The sequence below is a fragment of the Canis aureus genome, chromosome X (assembly GCF_053574225.1).
Source record: "Canis aureus isolate CA01 chromosome X, VMU_Caureus_v.1.0, whole genome shotgun sequence".
Lineage (NCBI taxonomy): Eukaryota > Metazoa > Chordata > Mammalia > Carnivora > Canidae > Canis > Canis aureus.
The window spans coordinates 85354384-85368622 of NC_135649.1; the positions used below are offsets into that span (position 1 = coordinate 85354384).

General features: G+C 45.2%; 1 pseudogene across 1 annotated transcript; it reads right to left on the reverse strand.

Annotated features, from left to right (window-relative positions):
- Positions 1–282: 282 nt before the first annotated feature.
- Positions 283–5336, reverse strand: LOC144308019 (uncharacterized; annotated as a pseudogene). Its single transcript, XR_013374660.1, has 2 exons — positions 2001–5336; positions 283–1606 (listed from the first exon to the last, which is right to left on the reverse strand). The product of XR_013374660.1 is annotated as an uncharacterized LOC144308019 (transcript).
- Between the last annotated feature and the right edge of the window lie 8903 nt (positions 5337–14239).

Consider the following 14239-nt stretch of genomic DNA (forward strand, 5'->3'; position numbering starts at 1 on the left):
AAATAAGATGTTGCCTGATTCCTGAATTGCTTAATAAAGCCAATTAGATCTTTAACTTAGTTAAATTTTGTTCTTTTAACACATATAAAGTCAAATGCAACAGAGTATTAAAATAATAACCTAGCATATCTGTAGTTAATTAGAGTTTGTTCCAAGTCTACAGGATTTAATTTATAGTGGGAAGTCTATAAATAGCAAGTCCTATCAATAGGTTAAATAAGAAAGCTCACCACTAAAAATGTTTTTAAAGCATTTTAATTAAGTTCAAATCCAACTCATGATTTTAAATATCAAAACCCTTTAAGACTGAGAATCAAAGGATATTTCCTTGATATCAAAAGTTCTTAACTTAGGGTTCTAGGGGGCCCATGAATAGCTTAGGGGGTGACCCCATGAAATCCTATGCAAAATTGTGCCTGTGTATCTGCAAGTATTTTTAAATCATTTATTTATTTATTTATTTTTAAAGATTTTCTTTATTTATTCATGAGAGACACAGAGAGAGGCAGAGACATAGGCAGAGGGAGAAGCAAGCTTCCTGTAGGGAGCCGTATGTGGGACTCCATCCTGGGACTCCAGGATCATGCCCTCAGCAGACGGCAGACATTCAACCGCTGAGCCACCTAGGCATCCCTGCAAGTATTTTTTAGAAGTAAAATTCATAATGTTGTGCCCAAGATTGCGAATCCGAGAAGCCACCAAAAAGCCGACACCGATGCAAACACAACACGAGGGTTTATTTACAAGCTCGAGCTTGGGTCCAAGTATACCCGACACAGCGGAGCAGGGACCTGGACCCCGAGGTGGGTTTCAGCTTAGTTTTTATAGGCTGGTCTAGGGGACCTCCAGAAGGGGCGGAGCAATTCTTCAAGTTCTGTTTACATTTTGATATGGGGCCTTCAAGGGCTGTTTTCTTCCTGTAACTGAAGTAAGGTAGAGTTCAGCTCTTATTCACAGGGGCCTGGGGTGGCTGTACTTGTGATAACGCTGAACTCAAAGTGGAATGGCCTTAATTTTCTCGGCCTCCACATTTCCCCCTCTCAGAGGAACCTAAGGAAGGACCCAATCATGGGTCCAGGTTGCTCTCAGAGTGAGCCAGGGGGAATGATTAAACCAGGATTTGAACCAAGCTTGTTGCTGTTCTCGCTCCCATTTACATTTCAGGGAAGAAGCAACATCTTACGTTTAAGGCAGCACATAACCATCCCCACCCCACCCTTTGTTGTAAGAAGACTAAGTCTAATCCCCTTCTATTTTGAAAGACAACCTCAGACTAGGGAGCCTTGGAGGTGGGAAATAAGTGAGAATGGCGCAGTCTTAGCTTTAGGGGATGGTCCTTGTCTGGTTGGCTTTTCCATTCTGGAACAAAGTCCTTGAGAACGGCGTGTGCGTCAGCTGGCCGGACGTGGGTGTAGTGGACCCAGGGAGTAATCCTGTCGACCTTGAGAGCGGTGGGAGTGGTCAGGATCACGAGGTAGGGTCCCTTCCAGCGAGGTTGAAGTGTCTGGTGTTGGTATCTCCGCACATATACCCAGTCACCTGGCCGATATCGATGGGGGTCCGGGGGTGGCCCAGTCTCGTAGAGGGCCCTCAGCTTAGGCCACACCTGCTCATGGGTTCGTTGTAACATTTGGAGGGAGAAAAGAAGTTGGTGATCATCAAATTCAGCAAGCACCTCAGGTTTTAAATTGGGGATAACAGGTGGAGGAAGACCGAACATGATCTCATGATCTCGTAGGGAGTCAGTCCCATCTTATATGGAGTTCCTCACCCTATACAGGGCGAAGGGGAGGAGTCACCCAGTCCCCGCCAGTCTCCAGGGCTAATTGAGTTAAGGTCTCCTTTAACGTTCTGTTCATCCTCTCTACCTGTCCTGGGCTCTGGGGCCTATATGCACAATGTAATTTCCAATCTGCCCCAAGTATTAGTGCCACCCCCCGTGGTACCTAGAGACGAATCCTGGGCCATTGTCTGACCCAATCTTAACAGGAAAACCATACCTCGGTAAGAGGTCTTCCAGCAGTTTCTTGGTCACGGTCTGTGCTGTTTCATGTTTGGTGGGAAATGCCTCTGTCCATCCTGAAAAAGTATCTACAAACACTAGTAAATACCTGTATCCGTATTTTCCAGGTTTTACCTCAGTGAAGTCCACTTCGCAGTAGGCTCCTGGGCGGTCCCCCCCGGAGCCGGGTGCCCGGGTTAGATCCATGGGCGGTGGCATTAGTTAACTGGCATGCGCGGCAGCTCGCCACAATCTGTTCGATCTTTGCTCGAGAGTCTTTAATAGTGATCTTTGCATGTGTATGAGGTCTCCCATCTTCCTCGTTCCCATGTGAGTGCTCCGATGCATTCTGGATAGGACTCGCCGTCCTAGTTCCTCTGGCAGGATGATGCTGGAGTCTGCGGCCCTCCACCAGCCACGCAAGCACTGGGTCATGGGCAAGCGTTTGATCCAGTGTAAATCAGCATCAGTATAGTTGGGGGTGTCAGGCAGGGTCGGTGCCCCCGGAGCAGGTAGCGTGGTTGCTAAGACCTGGGTCACCAGAAGGGCTGCCTCCTTTGCTTTTAAATCGGCTCGCCGGTTTCCCCTGTTACTGGCGTGTCTGCCTTTTGGTGCCCCGGACAGTGGATGATGGCCAGGGCCTTGGGCAGCCGGAGGGCCTTTAGGAGTTCAAGAATCTTCCCTCTGCTGTCAGGAGCCCTCTCTCTCTGTAAAGGGCTCCGTGGATGTGAGCGGTGGCGAGGGCGGACCTGCTGTCGGTGTAGATGTTTATTCGTTTACCTTCCCCCATGGCCAGCGCCTTGGCCAGTGCGGTCAGTTCTGCCGGTTGAGCAGATGTTCCGGCTGCCAGTGGCCCCGCCCAGACGGTCTCCGTCTCCGTGGTTCCGGCTGCCCCCGCATGTCTGACTCCTTCTTGGACAAAACGGCTGCCGTCCGTGTACCAGGTGACGTCCCATTCGGCAGTGGCTGGTCCTGGAGATCAGCTCTGACTCCGTGCACCTGTGCCAAAATTTCTTGACAGTCATGCAGGGGGGGGGGGGGTCCCAGTCTGGGTTAGGGAGTAGCGTTGCCGGATTCAGGGTTGTTGGTGGCTTAAATAAAATTCTGGTGGGGTTTAGCAGCAGGTTCTGATAATGGGTCAGACGGGCATTGCTGATCCAGCGGTCTGGGGGCTGTTTGAGTACCCCTTCAATAGCATGTGGGGGGGGGGTAACATGAGTTCTTGCCCCATGGCCAGTTTGTCTGTATCCTTGACCATAGTGGCCACCGCAGCAATAATTTTTAAGCATGGGGGCCATCCAGTGGCCACCGTGTCCAGCTTTTTGGAGAGATAGGCTATGGGTCTCTTCCAGGGACCTAAGTACTGGACAAGGACCCCTTTTGCCACCCCATCTTTCTCGTCCACATACAGGTAGAAGGGCTTGGCTAGATCGGGCAACCCAAGAGCCGGGGCAGACAGTAAGGCCTGTTTAAGGTCATTGAAGGCTCTGTTCATGGCCTCTGTCCATTCAAAATTTTGCTGGTGCCTGGTGGCCGCTTGCACCCATGAAGTCTTGTTTGCCAATTTCCCTTGGGGTTGTAATAAATCCGAATGTTGTGCCCCAGTGTCCACTAGGAATTCAACAGGTTGCCCCTCCACTTTAAGAGTTACCCAGGGCTCGGGGAGGGGTGCCGAACCCTGACTCCCCTAATTGTCCAGGTCCTCCATTTCCAAGATCTTGGCAGGGGCCTTAGATCTTTTGTTAGGGCAGCTTTTTACCCAGTGGCCCTCTTCTTCGCAATAAGCACATTGGTTTTTGTTCAGCTTAGGGTGCTCCCGAGGGGGACCAGGGCCATCCTCCTTACCGGTCCCTGAAGCCAGCTTCTTGAGGTGCCTCCGTCTTTCCTGTGGGTCGTCCATGGTTGTGGCCAGCAGGATCTTGGCCAGGTTTCGGGTCTGCCGGTCACTTAGTTTGGTTTGTTGTTCTTCCGGACTTTCTCTATTATTATAGACTCGTTCTGCCACTATCACTAAGTCCTGCAAGCTCTTCTCTCCCAGCCTCTCTACTCTTTGCAATTTCTTTTTAATGTCCGGAGCGGCCTGGTTAACAAAAGCCATGATAATTGCGGCCTTTGTTTCCGGGGCTTCTGGGTTCATAGGGGTGCACTGCCTAAAAGCCTCTATGACTCTCTCTAAGAAGGCTGCTGGACTCTCATCCTTACCCTGCCTCACATCATAGACCTTGGCCAGATTGGGAGGCTTGTGCGCGGCAGCCTGGAGACCTGCCCCTAGAGTCTGGCGGTGGACCCGGGGTCTCTCCTTACCTTCGGCTGAGTTGTAGTCCCAGGTGGGGCGGGATAAAGGGAAGGCAGCATTTATGAGGTCTGGGTTTTGAGTCGGCTGTCTGTCCTCTCCCAGGACAGACTTCCGGGCTTCCACCTGAATTCGTTCTCTCTCCTCGGTGGTGAAGAGAACCTGCAAGAGCTGTTGGCATCATCCCAAGTAGGCTGGTGGGTAAAGAGAACAGTATCTAAAAGCCCGATTAGATCTCTCGGATTATCAGAGAACTTTGCATTTGGGTTTTCCAATTATATAAATCACTGGTGGAGAACGGCCAATAGAACATTAGCTGTTCGCCAGTGTCATCGGGGGGCCCCATGGCGCGGAGAGGAAGGGCGGTGGAGTCGGCTGGCCCGGCATTCGGAGGTGGGGCCGTCCGGTGGGTCCGACTGCGTGTCCCCGCTGCTGGCCCGCGCACAGGGACTCCCTCCTCAGGGAGGGGTGGCGCCCCTTCGGCAGCCCCCGGTGTCTCCAATGGAGGGGCGGAGGCTGGAGGGGGTGCCCGGTAGGGCGGCGGGAGAATTAGGTCCTCCGGGGAGGAATCCTGGAAGACCGGATAAAGGGGCGCTTGGGGCGTAGAGTCGGTCTCCTTCTCGGCTTTCCGCAGGGCTAGAATCTCGGTGGGTCCTGCTTTGGGGGATAAAAATGGTTTTAGCCTAGGAGGGGGATTTTCGGTCATGTCCTGCCAGGCCAGGATGTAGGGCACCTGGTCAGGGTGGCCGTCCGGTTTGTCCCTGAAGATCACGGCCTTAACCTGGAAGATAATAGGTAGGTGGAAAGTTCCTTCTCGGGGCCGTCCCACGCCAAAGGTTGGCCATTCTGATATGCAATAGATTTGAAATCTCCATCTCCTTATGTAAACAGTTATGACAGTTAACAAAGACACAGTAACACAGACAAATGCACAGTTAACAAGGACATAGGAACACAGACCAACGTTCCAGTGCGGCCGCAGAGACAAAACAGAAAGCAACCCGAAGGGCTGGCAGTCGGCCCTCCTTACAGATGAGGACCCCACCCTCCTTACAGGTGAGGACCCCGCCCTCCTTACAGATGAGGACCCCGCCCTCCTTACAGGTGAGGACCCCGCCCTCCTTACAGGTGAGGACCCCGCCCTCCTTACAGGTGAGGACCTCCGCCCTCCTTACAGATGAGGACCCCACCCTCCTTACAGGTGAGGACCCCGCCCTCCTTACAGGTGAGGACCCCCGTCCTCCTTACAGATGAGGACCCCACCCTCCTTACAGATGAGGACCTCCGCCCTCCTTACAGATGAGGACCCCGCCCTCCTTACAGGTGAGGACCCCGCCCTCCTTACAGATGAGGACCCCCGCCCTCCTTACAGGTGAGGACCCCGCCCTCCTTACAGGTGAGGACCCCGCCCTCCTTACAGGTGAGGACCTCCGCCCTCCTTACAGATGAGGACCCCGCCCTCCTTACAGGTGAGGACCCCGCCCTCCTTACAGATGAGGACCCCGCCCTCCTTACAGGTGAGGACCCCGCCCTCCTTACAGATGAGGACCCCCGCCCTCCTTACAGGTGAGGACCCCGCCCTCCTTACAGGTGAGGACCCCGCCCTCCTTACAGGTGAGGACCTCCGCCCTCCTTACAGATGAGGACCCCGCCCTCCTTACAGGTGAGGACCCCGCCCTCCTTACAGATGAGGACCCCGCCCTCCTTACAGGTGAGGACCCCGCCCTCCTTACAGATGAGGACCTCCGTCCTCCTGGTGGGGGCAAGGGACGTCTCCTCAAGACCCCCGGTCGACAGCCCGCCAGCGCGTCCGCCTAAGCCAATGCCGACCTAATACAGATTGGAAGTCCTTCAGGTTAGAGCTCTCAGAAATATGCGCGCAAAAGGTGGAAAAAGTTGAGTGCACTCACCACGCGTGAAACCCTCCGGATGGGGTCCTGGAGGTTTCTTGGATCCCGGACGAGCCCCCAAATGTTGTGCCCAAGATTGCGAATCCAAGAAACCACCAAGAAGCTGACACCGATGCAAACACACGAGGGTTTATTTACAAGCTCGAGCTTGGGTCCAAGTATACCCGACACAGCGGAGCAGGGACCTGGACCCCAGGTGGGTTTCAGCTTAGTTTTTATAGGCTGGTCTAGGGGATCTTCAGAAGGGGCGGAGGAATTTCTCAAGTTCTGTTTACATTTTGATATGGGGCTTTCAAGGGCGTAGAGCTCTGTTCTTATTCTAATAGGGGCTTCCTGCCCTTGGCTTGGGCTCTGTTCTCATTCTAATAGGGGCTTTCTAGGACGTTAAGCTGCAAGCTGTTTTCTTCCTGTAACTGAAGTCAGGTCAAGTTCAACTCTTATTCACAGGGGCCTGGGATGGCTGTACTTGTGATAACGCTGAACTCAAAAGTGGAATGGCCTTAATTTTCTCGGCCTCCACACATAAAACTGTCATCAGACCCTCAAAGGTGACCCCAAAAAACAAACAACCATTACTTTCTAGGACACTTTTTTAATCTCAATCCAATTGACTTTATACTCAACTGAAATAATGGGAGACATTTGTATCAATAGCAGAAACAAAATAATGATGTTCACTACCCACTGTTAATTTTAACATTGTAGAGGCTGCTTTTAGGCAAACAGGCTTGAGCAATGGAATACAGAAAGGGCTGGCAGCGACCCCCTGGCTGAATATGGACAGGCCCATCAGGCGATTCCTCATCAAGATATCCATAGGCCTTAACTGACCAATGGGCTACTTACAACCAGGCACAGTTACCAAAAAATAGGGAAGATTCCATGTGTTGCCATACCTCCTCATCTTCCCCCTTTAAAAACAGCCCCCACCCACTGCCTCATGGCAGACAGCCTCTTTGCTGTCCTGCCTGTCTGTCCCTCCCTTGTGGTGTATTAAATAAACTTCTATCTCCTTTATTCTGCCTCAGGTGAATTCTTTTTGCCACCCACACCCCTGGCTTACACCCAATCATTGCCCCACATTTGGGGACTCTTAACTGATAATGTTGGAAACCCCACTTAGACACCACAAACATGACTCTAGGAGCTCTGACCAAGGCAATAAATAATATGTAAAACAGAAATAAGAGCTATAACTACTGAAAGGAAGACACCACTTTATCACTATATAATGGGCTACCTGGACTCTAAGAAAATCATTTAAAAAATATTGGCCACACTAATCCACAAATTATGCAGGGTAGATCATCACAAAATATCTAGTTATCAGTTTGAAAATAGAATTGGAGCATCCCAACATAATAGTTGTTAAAACTTAAAATAACCAGGAATAAACTTAACATAAGTCTAAGAAATTCTGTGGAAGATTCCCAAGCATTGTTGAGATAACATTTTAAGGGCCTGAAAAACATACCATTTTCCTAGATGACAGATGATGATGCCTCTGTAGTATATAGCTGTCAATTCTTCCCCAATTAATTTAAAAGTCAAACAAAATTCCAATTAAAGTCCCAATGGGATTTGGTTTTGAATTTTTCAAAAAGACTTTTAAAGAACACCTAAATTAATAATAGGGAAAAAAATATAAAAACTATAGGGAGGGCACCTGGGTGGCTCAGTGTTTGAGAATCTGCCTTTGGCTCAGGTCGTGATCCCCTGGGTCCTAGAATGGAGTCCTGCATCCGACTCCCTGCAGTGAACCTGCTTCTCCCTCTGTCTCTGTCTCTGCCTCTCTCTGTGTCTCTCATGAGTAAATAAACAAAATATTTAAAAATAAATAAATAAAAATAAAAACTATAGGGAAAAACTTTTAACGCTAATAAAAAAAAACACAAAGAGAATTGATAAATTATTTACCCTTTCAGATATTAAGACATTATAAAACTATAACAATTAGAACACTATGTTAGTGATAAAAGTGCAGACACATTCATCACCAAAAATAAACAACTAATCCAGAAGTTTCCTAGTATAATATGCATAATGAAGGATCACATGTCAAGAGGAAGGAACCACTTATTGAAGAATCTGATAATATTCTCATTATTTTGAAATAATAAGATTTTTTACCACTATTGAATACAGCATGCTAGATACAAAATAGATATTGCTAGTCTCATTTTACAGTCAATGAAATCGAGGTATAGGTTATCAGACTGAGTCAGTGGTCAAGCAAAATTGCAAATCCAGGTTGGCATGAGTCCAATGCAAAGCCAAATATATTTCATATGTATGGAAGAGTTTTATTTCTTTTAAAATGATATAGGCATCTACATTTCTGGTAAGATGGAGTAGACACATTTTCCTTTATTCTCCTGCTAAGTATAACCATAAACCTGGGGCATTATTCATATATATATTGTTTTTAGACACCAGAAGCTAGAGAGAAGATGAACCAGCTAGTGAACTTGGGACTCAAGGACCAACACAATAGTGAATTCCTTGAGTTTTCTTTTTGCCTTATATATCCCAATCTTCATACTGAACAGGCTCACAACAATAGATACAGACCCCCCCAACCAAAAAAAACCTGCATTCCCTACCCGAAGAACTAGGAAAGGAATAGCCAAGCAAGACAGAAAAGTTTTAGAGGATAACGTATCTACTCTAGGCAGACACTACAGAAAAATCTGCACCTCCGCTCCAACCCCCACCATTAAAAAAAAAAAAAAACTAGAGGAGAGTCCAGACCTCCACCCCCACTAGACTATAAGGATGCACCCTAACTCCTATGGCAGATAGTGTCAGACAAAGCCTAGTGGAGGGTCAGAGCTTTCACCACCACTTGAGCAGAATGTTGGTAGAAGTATGGATGTTAGGGGCCCCTGGGTGGCTCAATGGTTGAGCATCTGCCTTTGGCTTATCCCAGGGTCCTGGGATCGAGTCCTGCATTGGACTCCCCACAGGGAGTCTACCTCTCCCTCTGCCTATGTCTCTGCCTCTCTTTGTCTCTCGTGAACAAATAAATAAATTCTTTTAAAAAAAGAAGTATGGTTGCTAAAGTTGCTGCGAGTGAGGACTGAGAAGGACATGAAACTTGAGAAAAGATGATTTTTGTTATATGGAGCAGAAAACTTAGCAAAGTTATACCAATGGTTGTGTGGAAAGTAGAACTTGGAAGTGATATTACAAGAACTTGCAAGGGATAGTAGAACTCAGACCTTTAGCTGAGGAGATTTCCCAACAAAATATTGAAGGTGTAGCCTGGTTTCTTCTTCTGTTTCCAGTAAAACGTAAGAGGAAAGAGATAAATTGAAGAAAGAACAGTTAAGCCAAAAGGACTCAGCACTTGATAATTCAGGAAATCCTCAGCTTTTCCAGATTGCAATGGATGTTAAAATTAGGAGATTCACTGTCAGGAAAGCATGCTCTGGAGAGGAGGCCAAAGGTGTGGCTGGAAGGGCTTTTACTAGTACTAGTACTTAAGAGATTGGGTGTGTAACTCCTGGATCCCCTCAACTATCTCAGCAGAAGCCAGGATATAGATGGATGATCCAGAAAATATCTGTGGATAAGCTTCTTGTCTAAGGGTGTGAACCCCTGTGATGTGCCCAGGAAATTCACAAACTCTTTGAGAAGGTGACTGCAGCAGAAATACTACCAGCTTGGAATGAGTGTGGGAGAGACAGGACAAAATGAAAGAAAGCCATTGGACTCTCAAGACTCTACTACTCAACTGCAAAATGTACTATCCTTCAAGAAACAGTGAAGAAGGGATGCCTGGGTGGTTCAGTGCTTGAGCATCTGCCTTTGGCTCTGGATGTTATCCCGCATCGGGCATCCCTGGAGAGCCTGCTTCTCCCTATCCCTATATGTCTCTGTGTCTCTCATAAATAAATAAATAAAATTTTAAAAAGAAGAAGAAACAGTGAAGAAGAACTTCAAAGACAGACCCCTAAGTTCAGAGGGCAGAGCTTTGGGCCCAGACATCAGAGCTATAGCATAGTGAGACAAGAGCCACAGGCCCAGGGGACGATGCCTCAAACCACTGAAGATTATTCCCAGCCCTTAAAGCTTAATGAGATTTGTGCTGGCTGATTTTTGAAGTTCCTTGGGACCAGTGACCTCTTTCTTTCTTCCATCTCTTCTCTTATCTATAGGAATGGGACTATCTATAACTGTTGTCCTATGCCTATCCCACTATCGTACTTGGGTATCAGACAATTTGTTCTTTAGTTATACAGGTCCAGAGATGGAGAGGAATTTTGCCCCAGGATGAAGCATATCCAGAATCTCACTCATACCTGAATTAGATTATTTAGATAATGAGATTTGGGTTTTTTGAGCTGGTGATATTTATATGAGATTTTTCAATTTCAAGTGAATGCTATAATAGGTTGAGGCTTTTAGGAATGTTGATATGGGGTGAATATATTTTGCACGTGGGATAGATATTAAACTTTGAAGGGTAGAGGGCAGGCTGTAGTGAATTGAATGGTGGCTCCCAGCAATCTTATAAATGTTAATCCCCAGAGTTTATAAATGTTACTTATGTAAAACAAAGACTTTGCAAGTGTGATTAAATTAAGGATTCTGAGATGGGGAGATTGTCCTAGATTATCTGGATGGGCCCTAAATGAAATCACATGTATCTTTAAAAAATGAAGGCAAAGAAAGACTTGATAAGACACACAGAAAAGAAGGTGATGTAATGATGGAGCGGAGAGAGAGATCTGAAGATGCTGGCTTTACAGATTGGAGCTATATGGCAACAAGCCAGGGAACACTTACAGCCACCAGAAACTGGAAGATTCTCCCCCAGGGCCTCCAGAGAGAGCACAGCCCTGCTAACATCTTGATTTCAGCTGAGTGAAAGTGATCTCCTACTTCTGACTTTCAGAACTGTGGGTGAATAGATTTCTATTGTTCTAAGCAACCAAGTTTGTGGTAATTTTTTCACAAATTTCACAAGAAACGAATACACTTGGTGAGAATGTGTGCTCTCACTACCCTTATTCAACGTAGTGCTGAAAATCCAAGCCAGCACAATAGGGCAAGAAAAGGTAATAAAACGGACACAGAGGGGCACCTGGTGGCTCAGTGGTTGAGCATCTGCCTTCAGCTCAGCTCAGGTCATGATCCTGGGGTCCTAAGATTGAGTCCCGCATCAGGCTCCTGCAGGGTGCCTGCTTCTCCCTCTGCCTATGTCTTTGTCTCTCTGTGTCTCTCATGAATAAATAGATAAAATGTTTTTAAAAATAAAAAGCAAAAAAAGAATAAAAGGCATACAGATTGGAAAGGAAGAAATAAAACTCCCTATTTGCAGATGACATGGCAATCTATGTAGAAAATAAGGAATCTACAAAAAAAATCTAAGAATAAGTCAGTTCAACAAGGTCACAGGATACGTGATCAACATACAAAACTCAATTGTGTTTCCATATATTAGGAATGAACACATAGACACAAAATTTAAAACACAACACCATTTGCAATTGCCAAAAAAATGAAATATTTAGGTATAAATATAGATAAATAAGTACAGAACTTGGATACTGAAAACTACAAAATTTATTTAAAACAAAAATCTAAATATATGGAGACATACACTCTGTTTGTGAACTGAAAGACTCAGCATAGTAAAGAGGTCAATTCTCCCCAAGTTGGTAGGCAGGCTTAAAGCAATTTCTATCAAAAATCCAGCAAGATTTTTTTTTGTAGATATTGACAAGAATGGTCTAAAATGTGTATGGAAATACAAAAGATCCAGAATAGCTAAAGCAACTTTGAAAAGGAAGAATAAACTGGGAAATGTCACTCTAGCCAATTGCAAGACATTATATAGCTACAGTAGTCAAGACTGTGTGGTAGTAGCAGAGGGATAGACACATAGATCAATGGAGCAAGAGAAAATCTAGCCACATACAAGTAGAGAGATCTTGTGCACCCCTCATCTGTTTTTATCTGGGTGACAATTCATATCTAGAGTAAAGAACTCTCAAAACTCAACAGTTTAAAATTTTTATTCTTTTAAAGAATAAAGAAGGGGAAGAAGGCATGAGGAGACATTTCATCAAAGAAGATATATAGATGTTGAATAGACATGTGAAATGATATTCAACATCACTAGCCTTTCAGGAAGTGCAAAATAAGACCATGATGAGATATCACTGCAAACCTATTAGATACCTAAAATAAATAATAATGAAATGCCAAATGCTGGCAAAAATGTAGAGAAACTGTATCTCTCACACATTGTTGACAGGAATACAAAATGGCACAGCCACTATGGAAAACAGTTTGGCAGTTTCTTAAAAAATAAAAAAAAGGCGGGGGGGGGGGATGCCTGGGTGGCTCAGTGGTTGAGCTTCTGCCTTTGGCTCAGGGATTGATCCCAGGAGTCCCACATCGGGCTTCCTGCATGGAGCCTGCTTCTCCCTCTGCCTGCGTCTCTGCCTCTCTCTCTCTCTCTCTCTGTGTCCCTCATGAATAAATAAATAGAATCTTAACAAAAAAAAAAAAAAAAGAAGGAAGAAGCAAACACAACTACCATATAGTCCAGCAATTCACTCCTGGACATTTATCCCAGAGAAATGGAAATTTATATTCACACAAAAACCTGTACACAAATGTTTATAGCAGTTTTAATACTAATAAACAAAAACTGGAGACAACCCAAATATCTTTCAAGGGTGACCAGTTAAACTGTAGCGCATTCATGCTATGGAGTACTACTCAGTAATGCAAAGGAACAAACTATTGATACATACAACAACTTGGATGGACTCTAGAGTGTTATGTTGAGTGAAAAAAGCCAATCTCAAAAGGTCTCATACTGTATGATGCCATTTACATAACATTCTCAAAATGATAAAATTATGGAGAAACAGATTAGTGGTTGCCAGGGTTAGGGACAGAAATATAACTATAAAGGAGTAGCAGGAGAGAGAGCGTTGTGGTGATGGAACAGTTTTGTATCTTGATTACAGTGGTGGTCACACAAAATCTACATATGATAAAATTACAGATCCATACACACATACATTGTACCAATGCCAATTCCCTGGTTTTCGTACTATACTGTAGTTACGTAAAATGTAACTATTGGAGGAAACTGGGTGAAGGGGGCACAGGATCTCTCTATGCCATCTTTGCGATTTTTTGTGAATTAAGAATTAATTCAAAATTAAAAGATTCTTAAAAAGGAAAAAACACAGAAATCAATGAAGAAACAATGTAGTATATCCATGCAATGGAATACTACTCAGTGATAAAATGGAATATACCAGTATGCACAACAGCATGTATGAATCTCAAAAACATCAGGCTAAATGAAATACACTTTACACAGAGGATTGTATTTTGCTTGATTCCATGTAAATGAAGTTCTAGAATAAGAAAAATTAGCCTATGGTGAAAAAAAACCAGAACAGTGGTATTTGGGAGGTGGAGATGCACTGGAAAGGGGCATGAAGAAGCTTTTTGGAATTATAATAATAGTATTCTGTATCTTGATAAGGGTTTGGGTTACACAGGTGTATAAAACAAGAACTCAATAAATGATACTGAGATAATTCATGATTCTTACATAAAGATAAAAGTAGATCCCAACACAAAAATTATTTCCTGATGGAATAAATACCTAAATAAATCTTTTAACTTTTAGAAGTTAATATAGGAGAATATATTTATAAATTTGGGGCAAGGAGGAAGTTCTTGATAATGACATAAAAAAGAGAAACAAGAAAGAAAAACCAAGGGAGACTGGGTGGCTCAGTGGTTGAGCATCTGCCTTTGGTTCAGGTGGTGATCTCAGGGTTCTGGAATTGAGTCCCACATTGGGCTCCCTGCAGGGAGCCTGCTACTCCATCTGCCTGTGTCTCTGCCTCTCTCTGTGTGTCTCCCATGAACAAAGAAATAAAATCTTAAAAAAAAAATTTATGAAGTTTAAAGACTCACCATAAACACAGTGAAATATAAGCCACAGTTTGGTAGGAGATTTTTTTCAGCACACATATCTAACAAAAGATTAGT